We start from the raw sequence: 13,293 nt of genomic DNA on the forward strand, positions 1-13,293 counted from the left end.
GTCAAATTTAAATTAATGTGGGGCAATCCTACGAACACTCAAACATACCGTTCTGAATCATATTTCGGACGCTTAAGGTATATGATGCAGAAATTCGATCTAAACTTTATGCACAGGTATTATTTGGTTGATATTTTTAATAAATTAGTTCAATATGCTTTTAAGCCTTCTACTTTGGTACCTATTTGATTGAAAAAATAAAAAAAATCATCGAATAAAATGCTTTTCAAATGAAGCGAATAAAAATCAAACTTCGGACACTAAATCAAATTTCGGACAGAATGAATTCAACTTTTAGACAATTTATTTGGTAATTTTTGGACGAAAATTACATTGCACTTGATTATATTACCAAGCAATCACAGTAAACTGTTAACGATCATGAGAGCTGATGAAACACGGGAGAAATTTAAATCTTTATGAACGGGTAAATTCTACGTGTTCATGCTAATAAACCGTCGAACACAAACGATAATGAGTAGTGTAGTATGATTTCTACCGAATATGTTATAATTCAAATGTAGTTCTCATGTGAAATGATAGTGAAACCAAGGGATTACTCTAAAGAAGCAATTGTGATATGATTTTGATAGTTATATCATCAGTGCATTAAGCATTTCAAGATATTACAACGAAGAGTCCGAAATATGATTCAGAACGGTACATACAAACAAGGCAGGCTGAATGAAACCATTAAAAAGTAATCAGTTATTTGCGGACTGTGGCCATCTTGGATTTTATTTTTTCATGATCTGCTGTGTTCTACTAGTCGAGCACTTTCATTTGATACCCATATTTATGTGGTTTTGAAAAAAAAATATATATTTGGCGCCACTTTGTGGTGGCAGCCATTTTGGATTTGCATTTTCAATAAATAATTGTGTTCTACTAGTCAATCCCTTTCTTTTGATACAGGTCAGACTCGATTATATGTGATTCGATTATATACAATTTTGGACTCGATTACATACAGTTTGGAGAGGAGGCGATCTGGCGTAGTGGTAACATCCATGCCTCTCACGCTAAAGGTCACGAATTCAATTCTCACTCCCGACATTCTTCCAAAAATGGAAGTAAAAGTGACGAACCAGCCAAATGGGTTGAAAGTCACTTTAATACAGATAAAAAAAAATATACAGTTTGGAAAAAAAAATATTTTTTTTTATATTTCAAATATGGCTTATTTTAAGAAGAAATGTAACCTTTCAACGTTAAGGTGAAATTTGAGTGGCTATTACATGTACAGTGGGGTAAAAAAGCGATTTTTGGAGATTTTGCTTGATTTTTTATCAGAAATTCTTTATATCGATATTGCACCCAAATTAAGAAAGATAGAATTTGAGTGTCAAAGAACAAATTGTAGAGCGGTTTGAGAGCTTCAATTTAATTGATAAGATTAATCCAATTCTTAGGATAAATTGGGACAATTTTTAGGATAAAAGTAATAATAATGTGTTATTATTTATTATAAATTATAAACTTTTAAGTTTTTCACTTCCAAAATGTTATTAAAATACACTAATTTAGATGTTCCACTACTATATCCTATACTAAATTTTCTCATCTTTCAAATGAAGGCAACAGAGTTGTCTTCCGTAGCGTACTTTTTAATGTAGAGCAAGTTTGAGGCAACAGAGTCCGAAACAGAAAAAAAGTTCTATAACTCTGTCATTGTTGAAATTCGAACGTCAAAAATTCTTCTACGTATATACGTAGAAGAATTTTTGACGTGGGTCTACGTCTAACCGGAATATATGGGGGGTAAAATGAAAACCTAAACACAGAACATGCAGGAAATAATGAAAGATTCCGAATGCTTATAACTTGAACATTTCTTACTGGATCGGAAAGATGTTTGCATTAATTGATAGGGAATATTTCTACGCGTCTATTGAAATTAATAAAATGTTATTTTTCATTAGATAAACAATATAATAACTGTAAAATGTTAAGCGTTATCTAAACGCCCTAACTGCCTCGTTTCGATTGGTCCGATTTACGGTTTCTCCAACACAGCCATCAAACCTAAGCAGTTTTGGGGAAATCGGCATTGCAAATACATGAAAGTAGGGGGGTTCTCGTTCTTACCGAAATGTGTTCCCTAACACAGACTTCAAAACCAAGCAACGTTGGAGAAATCGGCATCGCAAACACATGAAAGCATGGAGAGTATTTGTTCTCACCAAAATATGTTCCCTAACAGAGATTTCAAAACCAAGGTGCCCGGAGGAAATCGGCATTGCAAATTCATGCGAGTCGGGGGTATTTTTGTTCCGACTGAAATGTGTTTCCCTAACACAGACTTCAAATCCATGGAGCGTCGGGAAATTGACATTGCAAATTCATGCAAGTCGGGGGCATTTTTGTTCCGACTGAAATGCGTTTCCATAACTCATCCTTCAAATCCATGGAGCGTGAGGAAATTGGCATTACAGATTAGAGATGGGCAAAACAGTTCACTTTGATGAACAGTATACTCACTAACCGTTCATCTAAGTGAATCAGTTCTTTTGAACTGTTCTTTCGCTCTTTCGTTCAGCGATATTAAGAACAACATAGAATGTTGGCTGGAACCCAACATCACTAGACAGCTATTAATTGATATCGTTGGATTGGATAGTGTGCGTATGGGATTTATATTTTTGAAATTTAGTGGGGAAAGATAAGCTGCTTCATTAAAAGTCGCAAACTGTATGTGAAAATATGTGCAATTTTTCATATTATCTTTTTGGACAACACACAGGTTCCATTTAAGATCATATTTCATAATGTGCATTCAGGGAAAAAAATCAGCAGCGATTTTCACTAACAATCAATCATACAAACAATCACGATAACACGTACACGCAATAGGCCAAACAATGAATTGAAAGCAACGAAAAAACTTTTTTCTCAACATGCCCTCACTATAAAATTTCATGTTTATCTAATCCATGAATTGCCCAGGTTCCCCCAGATTTTTCCTGATAATCAGAAAGTATATGATATGTATAAGTTTTGTTTAAATCTAATTTAATTTCTAATCTAAAAATTGAGAATACATTAACAAAACAAACCCTGCGTTACATGAATTTTGCTCATAAATGACAAATCGTTTTATTTTACTTACAAGCGTTCTCGTTATATTTATCCTTTCCGCCCAGCGCAAATCAGTTCAGCTGCACTCGATCGTTCCCAAACAGTTCACTCTCAATCAGTTCTTTCCCATACGGTGCACTCGCAAACAGTTCGTTCACAAACAGTTCACTCTCCAACAGTACACTCTCAAACAGTTCACTCGCAATCCATTCTTACGGAATCAGTTCGTTCACAAACCGTTCGCTCGCAATCAGTTCGTGGGGAGAACTATCGTTCTTTGAAAAAGAACGACCGCTCGTTCACTCTTTTCGGCGAACTAGTTCTTTCGTACCGTTCGTGAACGGTTTGTCCATCTCTATTGCAGATACATGCAAGTCGGGGGTATTTTTGTTCCGACTGAAATGAACTTCAGAATCAAGGTGTCTGAGGAAATTGGCATTACAAATTCATGCAGGTCGGGGGGTATTTTTGTTCCGACTGAAATGTTTTTCCCTAACCCAGACTTCAGAACCAAGGTTTCTGGGGAAATCGGCATTGCAAATACATGCAAGTCGGGAGCATTTTTGTTTCGACCGAATTGTGTTTGCCTAAAGTACTGCGAGTACTTTTGTACTTGCTTGCCTATGTGTTTCCTGTAGGAGTCATTCTCATTCGACCTTTGTGTCCAAACCCACTAGCGAGAGAAAAGTAGTAAACAAATACAATGATAAAATATGTGTATCAGTGATCGAAGAGTTGAGGAAATAAACTGATGTGTTCATTATTTTGACGACAGCCAACTTGTTCAGTCGTGTATTTATTTCATCCCCTAAACCGAAACCTCAAAGTGGCGACGAGGATTAAAGAAAATAGTGAGAAAGTGAAGTGTATTTAACAAAATAAAACAAAACAAAAAGAAAGTGGTTCTATTGAGGTAAGTGGCTGAATTGTGCTGCCGTATTGTTTGCGGTACAAGTGTGCCAATTAGTTTGGACAAAAGTAGCCATCCTTTTTTTTTCGTTACACAAAATTTTGCTTCAACGGGCATTGTGCCGAAGTTTTCTTTTTATACATTTTTGGAAGGCTCATTGTTTGTCTCTCCATTTTGCCAGGTAACAATACGGCAGAATTTGCCGGTTATTTTGATCCTGAAACGAAAGTGGATTTATCCTGGTGGCTGTTGCGGTTCATTTTACTGTTGCTACTCCTGTTGGTTTTTCGCTGCTGTTGCTGTTGCAGTCCATCTTACTGCTGTTGTGGTTGCTGTTGCATTTGCTGTGGTTCGAGCCAGATTTTGGCCGGTGCAGTGTTTTTTTTCCATTCTCGGTGGAGAAACCCTGAAACAAAATTTAAGGTACGTGTCTCTTTTTTGGTTCTTATTATTTTGGGAAAAATATTTTTTTTAAATTTAGTCGTTATTCATCTCGCTCTAATATTATTATCTAATATTTAAATTGCTTTTATATAATCATTCCTTTATATGCGCATTCTTTTATGATACCGTGCTGTGTTTAAATTGCTTTTATATAATCGTTCTTTCATATGCGCATCCTATTATAGTACCGAGCTTTAGTGGAATTGTTCTATTATATTAGCATCCTATTATATATTCATTCTTTTATATAATCGTTCCATTATTTTATCATCTTTTTATAGCATCAATCTTTTATATAGTCGCTTGTTCTATCACACTACCAAGAGAACAATGCCATTGATAGGCTCCATAGAAGCGTTTATTCCTGGTTCAACCAGCTTTGCGCAATATGTTGAGCAAATTGAGTGGATTTTCAAGATCAATAAAATTTCGGCGGAGGAAAAAATCGCATACTTCCTTGGGTTATGCGGAAGAGAAACTTTCAGTGAATTAAAACTTTTGCATCCAGGTGTAGATTTAACTACTTTGACGTATGAAGTGATTATTGATTCACTAAAGCGTCGTTTCGACAAATCAGACACAGATATGTTTCAACGATACAAATTTTACAACATGATGCAAGGAGAATCAGAGTCAGCAGAAGATTTCATTCTTAAAGTCAAATTACAAGCAGAGAGCTGCGAGTTTGGTGCATTTAAGGAAACAGCCATTAGAGATAAACTTGTAATGGGTGTTATAGATAAGCAGGTACAGCAAAGACTAATCGAAGAAGAAGAATTAACTTTGGCAAAAGCAGAAAAAATTATCGTTAATCGAGAAATGGCAGGAGTACGTACAAGGATGATGAATGATAACAGGTTAACAGTAGTAGCACAGATAGACAGTAACAAACGGAAAGTTTACAGTTCGCGTCAACCTAGAAGTCAAGAAAGAAGGAGTAGGGATGATGAGAACTGGAATAGAAGTCGTAGTAGGTCATTTTCCACGCCAAGAAAATCCTATTTATGAAATTTTTGCAAAAAGAAAGGCCATACGAAGAAATATTGTTATGAAATGAAAAGACAGAAGAGAACGCATGTAAAATTTGTTAATGTTCCTGAAACCCCTCCAGTTCAAACTGCTAGTAGGACAGATTATTTCAAGCAACTAAGAGAAGATATTAAAGATAGTGGATCGGAATCCGAGGAGAATTGTATGAAACTCTCTTCTATTAAACGTGTTAATGAACCATGTTACTTAGAAGCATTGGTTGAAAATAGCAAATTGCGCATGGAAGTTGATAGCGGTTCAGCCGTTAGCGTTGTTGATGAACAAGATTACAGATCTAAATTCAATCATTTGCAACTGGATGCATATAATAATCGTCTTGTCGTTGTGGATGGAGCTAAATTGGAGGTGTTGGGAAGCATCATGGTGTCGGTCAGCGTAAATGGTAATTGCGAAAACAATATAAAACAGATCTCGGAGAGAGAGATTGGAAATGCTGTGGAAGATGTAAAGTATTTCTCTTGGCGGTCGACTGTTTTCCGCCCATCGGCAACAGTTACGTTTGGTGGAAGAGCCTTTGGATCGAAACAGAACAAGGTTTTTAATCGATCGAGCCTCGCCAGAACGACCAGTTATCCAAAATACTGAGAATGCACTCCAGCAACAGCAAGAGGACGGAGAGGACTTTTACGGATTTGTATCGGACTCAAATTTGTTCGACGCGCCCGTTCAGCCCTGGTCAACGTATTTTTCGAACAGCCCAACTGAATTCGAACTTCCAGATCAAAGTCAACAAGAAACTGAGGTTGGAAGAACTTCAAGGTCGCGGAAGCGTAAGATCACTGAGACGCCTCCAATAAGGCGGTCGAAAAGGAACAAAAAAAATGGGTGGGTTATATCTATGATAGAACCGCAAAGTTGACGTGGGACTACCTTAGCTTTGCAATCATTTGTTTGTATCGATTGAATGAAACAATTTCTGAATTTAATTGAATTCAATATATTTGATTTGTGAGTGAAAAGATTTAATAAATGCCATGTAAGCTCAATTCATGCATTGTGATAGATTATGTTCTTCGTTACAAGTAAATTACATTCCTTTTACGTTTGGCATGATCCCCAGGACAAAATCGCAACAACTGGTTTTCAACATTTTGCCTAATCATCAAATGGTATGCGTAGAAATTCAGTGAGCAGAATATATGAAGGCATATCCGTCAATGCAATCTTGAATAACCGAGCCAAAGCGTTGTGTTCGTACCCGCTTTTGTAATCCCAGTTAGGAAAACACTTTTCAGAATGCAAAGAAAACATTTCAGTCGAAACAAAAATACTCCCGACCTGCATGAATTTGTAATGCCAATTTCCTCAGACACCTTGGTTCTGAAGTCTGTGTTGGGGAAAAACCTTTTCGCCGGAACAAAAATGCCCCCGACTTGCATGTATTTGCAATGCCAATTTCTCCACGCTCCTTGGATTTAAAATCTGTGTTAGGGAAACACATTTCAATCGGAACAAAAATGCCCCCGACTTACGTGTATTTGCAATGCCAATTTCCCCAGACACCTTGGTTTTGAAGTCTGTGTTAGGGAAACACATTTCCGCCGGAACAAAAATACCCCCGACTTTCATGTATTAGCAATGCCGATTTTTCCAACGCTGCTTGGTTTTGAAGTCTGTGTTAGGGAACACATTTCGGTGAGAACAAAAGTCTCCATACTTTCATGTATCTGCAATGTCGATTTCCCCAAGGCTGCTTGGTTTATATGGCTGTGTTGGGGAAACCGTAAATCGGGCCAATCAAAGCGAGGCAGTTAGGGCGTTAAGATAACGCTTACAATTTAAAGTTTTTCAATTGTTCATCTAATGAAAAATAACATTTTATTAATTGCGATAGAAGCGTAGAAACATTCCCTATCAATTGATGCAAACATCTTTCCGATCCAGTAAATAATGTTCGAGCTATAAGCATTCGGAATCTTTCAATTTTTCCTGCATGTTCTGTGTTTAGGTTTTCATTTTACCCCCCATATACTCCGGTTAGACGTAGTCCCACGTCAATTAACAATAGACGTGATGATTTTGTATATTTTTGAATTGATTTATAATCACTCTGAATTAATAGAATTAAAGCATGAACTTTCGAATTCTGAATTCAATTATTCTATCGAAAAACTTAAGGGGTGAGAATTGTAGGAGTCATTCTCATTCGACCTTTGTGTCCAAACCCACTAGCGAGAGAAAAGTAGTAAACAAATACAATGATAAAATATGTGTATCAGTGATCGAAGAGTTGAGGAAATAAACTGATGTGTTCATTATTTTGACGACAGCCAACTTGTTCAGTCGTGTATTTATTTCATCCCCTAAACCGAAACCTCAAATTTCCCTAACACGGTCTTCTAAACTTAGGAACCTGGAAAAATGGTGCACACTAGAGGCGAATGAATTTTTTAGGTTTCAAGCAAACTCGCGGTTCGAGAAGTGCGTACACTTGAGAGATACAAACTTCAGAGGCAAATGTAAAATAAAAAAAAATCGTTTAATTATTTTTCCGTTCACATATTTCGTCCGTAAAAGGATTTACTTGTAACGAAGAATATAATCTATCACAATGCATGAATTGACCTTACATGTTCAATCTTTTTACTCACAAAGCAAATGTATTGAATTCAATTGAATTCGGAAATTGTTTCATTCAATCAAAAATTTAATCAATACAAATGATTGCTAAGCTAAGGTAGTCCCACGTCAACCTTGCGGTCATCAAATATGATCGCCTATCACCTCCTGAGAGAATCTGGATAAATTTATTTTTTTCATGTGAGAAAGGTGTTTTCTGACTTTAAGGGGATGAATCAAAAATCAAATTCCTCTTTTATATTAAAAAAAACAAAAATACATGCAAAAAAACCAATTAAAAAAAATTTGTTTTTTGACTCGATTATCCGGAGAATTCGATTATCCGGAGTGAAAAAAAAAATCAATACACCGGATAATCGAGTTCGACTTGTATTTGGTCGGTTAAACCTTGATATAATGATTAAAAATTATCGATTGAGAGAAAACAAGTGTAGCTTAGTATACAATGTGACATTTTTTTATTTAGACCGTATTGGTTTGGAAATATTAGGCGATTGGCTTTGGGGGTTCAAATTACCCCCCACTTACCCTAACTATAAAAAACTATGAAGCAATATCCCCAGTCCAGAGTGAGTGTAATGAAAATGTGAAATTAAACATATGTGAAACGTAAAACAATTTTATGATAGTTGGAAGATAATTCTGAATGAAATCTAAGTGTAAGTGCAACATCCATTCGCTTTCCAATCAAATCCATTCAATTACGAAGCAGCAGCAACCGCTGCTCTTCGCTATGAACCCATCAATGCTTTCTTTTACCTGTTCTACGTATACGGATATACGACTTGCCTTTCATCTCAATTCAATAAGTAATGTACTTTTATTAAAACATTCTACCTGTAAGTCCTTCTCCGTCTATATAATCACGACGCCCTCCTCGTTGTTGTAGCAGTCATCGTGGAAATCGTTGATATTGAAAAACCGCGCGGTGGTGCCCTTTCCGCCCAGTTTGGACAACATTTTCTCTTGACTCTCGGCTTTCCCTGTTGCTGCTGCTGTCGCAGTGGTAATATGACAGTAATCATCGAACTTGTAATTGATATAACGCTTCACCGATGGTTTCCGGAGTGCGATTTCCGAGTCCACGTTTCGCTTAAACATTTCACCCACGATAAAAACACTCTTGTTGTTGTTGTTGTTGCTACTAGTATTAGCGCTACTGATAGCGTGATAGGTTGGGGGAGTAGTATTGATACGATTACACAAGATATGGTCGTTATTAGGTTGATTATAAGTTGTTGGGTAGCTGCTGCTGTTGCTGTCGACGGCTATGTTTTGATTCGCCGCCGTTGTTTCTTCTTCTTCTACTGCTGCTGTTGCTGCTGGCACTATACTATAAGGAAGCACTATGTTATTGTTGACCGCTTCGGCCCGTTCGGTGGATGGATCTTCATCGGCGCATCGCGATGACGATGGGGACGAGACATACCGGACGCGCTGCAGCTTGTTGTTGTTGTAATAGTCCTGAATGCTGACCGTACTTTTCGACAGAGTACTGACGGGTGGCGGAGGCGGAAGAGGGGGCGGTGGAGGAACCGCACCGAATGGTTTTCCGTCCGAATCAAGTGACGAGGAAGAGGAAAATCGTAGCTTCAGTTGCTGATTTAAGATGGAAATTTGTTCCTTGACGTTGACGTTGTTCTTCTCCACGACTCCCGGTTTTGCCTTCTCGCCGTCAAACAGTCTATCAAACTCACTGAAACTGGCCTTCGTCTTCTGGAATATGTTGACACTCTCCAGGGAACCGTTAGAATTCAGAGACTTCCCAGCTTCCAACGCTTCCAGCTGCCGATCGAATTTGTCGACCAGTGCAAATTTTTTGGACAACGATTCGTTGGAGAACTGACTTTTCAAAGACATAGGTTGTCTCGGTTTGCTCAGTTCATCATCACTTCCCGATAAGAAGTCATTAATCCACTTGCGCTTCATCTCGACATTTTTAATTGACTCCTGCAGAACCGCCGCCAGCGGTTTGAAGTTTTCGGCAAAGTCTTTAGCGCTCACAAACTGTTCCGCCTCTTTCGGTGGAGGCGTTTTCGGTTCCACTTTCTTCGGGGGCACTTCCGGCCTCGCTGGTTTTGGTTTAACCACCTCATTTGCAGCTTCCTGTCTCAGTGCTGCCACCCGACTGGGAAGCATCGCAGGTTTTGGCGTGTCCTCACTTTCTGAGCTTTCATTGCTCCGGAATCGCACCTCAATCCGGTCCGAATGATTTTCGATGGAGAAATCGCTTGCTTTCTTCAGCTTAACCTTCCCCGAGTTATGTCCCTTCCCGAGATCTTCCGCTTCACTCTCCACACTTTCGCTGTACTTCAGCGTTGTCCGCTTCCACTCAGACTTCCGACGAACCCTCAATGAGCGCGTCTGTTCTGCATCGCTATCACTTTCCGCACCACCACCACCGCCACCATCACCCTCTTCCGGAAAGTACCGCTTCAGCGTCAGAATATTATCCGCCGATCGAGTTCTTCTCCCGCCGGCCATCACTTGTAGCGATGGCTCGCGCCGATTCAGCATCTCGCTCGATCCCCGCTCGGCGATCCGGAACAGCTCACTCCGATTCCGCTCCAGTAGCTGATCTCCCCAGTAGATTGGCTTTTCCGCGCGCATTGGATTTCCTCGCTTCCGGAAACGCTTCCTCCTCGGTGGAGCCGCCGGCAGTGCGGCAGTCTTGCAGGGTGAAAACTTCTCGTGAACCATCACTCCCGCCGATCGACGGTGCTGACCCTCCCCGCCGCCGCCTCCGCCGCCAACGACTGCCGCCGTTAGCTTGCGTGGCAAAGCGAGCAGAATGCCACGCTTTGCAGCGGTTCGATCGCACTTCAACGCGTACAGTCCACAGTTCCCACCGCCGCTGCTGCCCGTCAGCGTCGGAGCCGAGCCGGAGATAATCGCGATGTCCGATTTTTGGGGTTTGCGGTGGGATTTTCGCCTGGATTCGCCACCGGAAGCGGACCCGGTCGGTGAGGTGGCACGCCTACAGATGGTGGTTGTTGTCACCATGCTGTCACCGTTTCGTCTGCGTGATGGGAAATTCGTCAGTTGGTTGAGATTGAGGATGGAGGCGCCATTCCACTGCTTGAACTTTTTCAACTTGGAGATTCTCAGCGGCGGGAGGAGATCTGCAAACGAAAAACATCGGGAGAAGGTCAAGTTTTTTAATTAGATTCCTGTGTACAGTACAGTCAATCTCAAAATTTAGTATACACCTCGTGGTGGTTTGTTATTTTTGAGTTTCTCGGGGTTAGAAAGTAAATAACTGAATGCGACTTATTTCCATCGTAAAATCGATCCATTTTAGTCTCATGTAGTGATAAGAAAAAAAATGAAATGGTCATATTTCTACTTCATGTTTAAAATACAAACAGAAAATCTTCAATTAAGACGTGTCATAATTGAGTGTACAGTTCAAGTTATTCTTAAAAGTAAATTTGAAATCAGTTTAGAAATGTTAACAGATAACTAATATCAATTCCCCTAGTATTTGGTATGGCCCCCTGTTGGCGTCCAGCACTTCCTGCAAGCGCCGAGGCGAGATTTCTGGTCACTGTGGACGGAAGTGCCTCCCTTCTTCTTCTTCAATGGCACTAACGTTCCTAGAGGAACTTCGCCGTCTCAACGTAGTATTACTTGCGTCATTTTTATTAGTACTTAGTTGAGATTTCTATGCCAAATAACACGCCTTGAATGCATTCTGAGTGGCAAGTTCTAGAATACGCGTGATCACAGTGCAAGTCGGAGGAAATTTCTTTGACGAAAAATTCCCCCGACCAGAACGGGAATCGAACCCGAACACCCGGCATGTTAGTTATGACGCTAACCACTCGGCCAAGGGAGCACAAGTGCCTCCCAGATCTCCGTAATTGTCGTTTTAAGTTCCGCTTCGTTCCCTGAATTTTTATTCTTCAGATGGTTCTTGATTTCCCATACTCAATAGTGTTCAAGTTCGTTGAATGGTATTTTGAGTTAATTCGGACATTATAGAGCAGGCATATCCTTACCATGAAGTCAGTTTGCTTCGGGTCATTATTCTATTGAAAGTAGTAATCACGATGGAGACCCAATTTCTCCACGGCGATTACAGGTTACGTTTCAGGAAGATCAATTAAGCCATTTTGTCCACCGCCGAGCTTAAGCTTGAGCTTGAACTTGGGTGGACTGTACACTTCGTAGTTGCTCTCCGTGATTGACCTGAACCAGCGAAATTGCACAAAGAACACACTGAATGACGCTTGGGGGTAGCAAACCATTCCATGCAAGTTTCGGCGATTCGTGCTTTAAATAGTCAATAACAACGCCGGCCACATCCTTACAGTCACCAGGGGAAGGGAAGGAATGTTAGTATGATATTCGCCGCCCGAAGGTCAGAAGGGTCGCCTCTATAGTGTGGTTCCCTGGCGTTTATCATGGGAGGGATAGTGGTCAGTGGGGACAGGTAAGTATCAGGATTCACTGAGGTAAGTGATGTGATTTTGTAAACACGAACCACGGCCACTCGACGACAAGAAAATCCTAAAACCACTTTGGGAAACCTGAGAAGGTAACTCTCTAGAAACAATCGTCATGACGATATGTTCCATTATTCGTCATGCATACGCTTTAGAGAAATCCAATCGCCATGATGAATTTTTTTTTGGAAACCTGATAACTTCTCTAAAAACGAATTTCATGCCAACTCGTCTTATGGGTGAGAAGAGTAGTAAATCAGTTCTAATCTCAATGGGATGTAGAGTCATAGTAAATAAATCGTCTTAGGAGTTGGCAGCACCATCTCAGATAGCAGCGAAACGTTGTGGCAACTTTGCATACATGAAATAAAGGGTGTGTCACATCAAATTGCATCACGGAAAAAACGCTGTAGAAATTTAATTTTTAGGAATTATATCTTCAGCTTCCGCTTATAATCAGATAAGAGTGTATAGATCACGTTGGCCATGCTTCACTGTCAATTTTTCGTAAATTTGGAAAAATGTCGTCGAACGAAAAAGAGCGTCGTGAATTAATCCTTCGCACTCATTTCGAGAATCCGGAGTTGTCACATCGGGTCATCGGTAAGATGCTGGGAATCGTCCAATCCACGGTCAGCAGAGTACTAAAACGATACTTCGAGAACCTAACCATCGACCGGAAGGTGAAGAACGGCAAAAATGGATGCTCCGTCAGTGAAAAAGATCACAAGCGCGTAGTTAAGCAGTTTAGACGTGATCCGAGAAGTTCGGTCCGGGATGTCG

At 39.8% G+C, this 13,293-nt stretch overlaps 2 protein-coding genes across 7 annotated transcripts in view; one reads left to right on the forward strand and one right to left on the reverse strand.

Moving 5' to 3' along the window:
- Positions 1-13,293, forward strand: part of LOC129762704 (GDP-D-glucose phosphorylase 1) — a 141,637-nt gene that overhangs the window by 68,924 nt on the left and 59,420 nt on the right. The window contains exons 1-2 of one of the 4 annotated variants that reach the window (XM_055761210.1): positions 3,971-3,991; positions 4,170-4,411. The exons of 2 other annotated variants lie outside the window; for them this stretch is intronic. The gene's annotated coding sequence lies outside the window, so the exon portion shown is untranslated. Of the gene's footprint in view, positions 1-3,970; positions 3,992-4,151; positions 4,412-13,293 lie in introns of those variants that run through there. One more of the 4 variants, XM_055761211.1, reaches the window with a different exon arrangement.
- Positions 11,048-13,293, reverse strand: part of LOC129762698 (uncharacterized) — a 363,476-nt gene continuing 361,230 nt past the window's right edge. For all 3 annotated transcript variants that reach the window (XM_055761201.1, XM_055761200.1, XM_055761199.1), the window contains one exon: positions 11,048-11,184. The gene's annotated coding sequence lies outside the window, so the exon portion shown is untranslated. The remainder of the gene's footprint in view (positions 11,185-13,293) is intronic.

Source organism: Toxorhynchites rutilus, chromosome 1, assembly GCF_029784135.1.
Source record: "Toxorhynchites rutilus septentrionalis strain SRP chromosome 1, ASM2978413v1, whole genome shotgun sequence".
In the NCBI taxonomy this organism is placed as follows: Eukaryota; Metazoa; Arthropoda; class Insecta; order Diptera; family Culicidae; genus Toxorhynchites; species Toxorhynchites rutilus.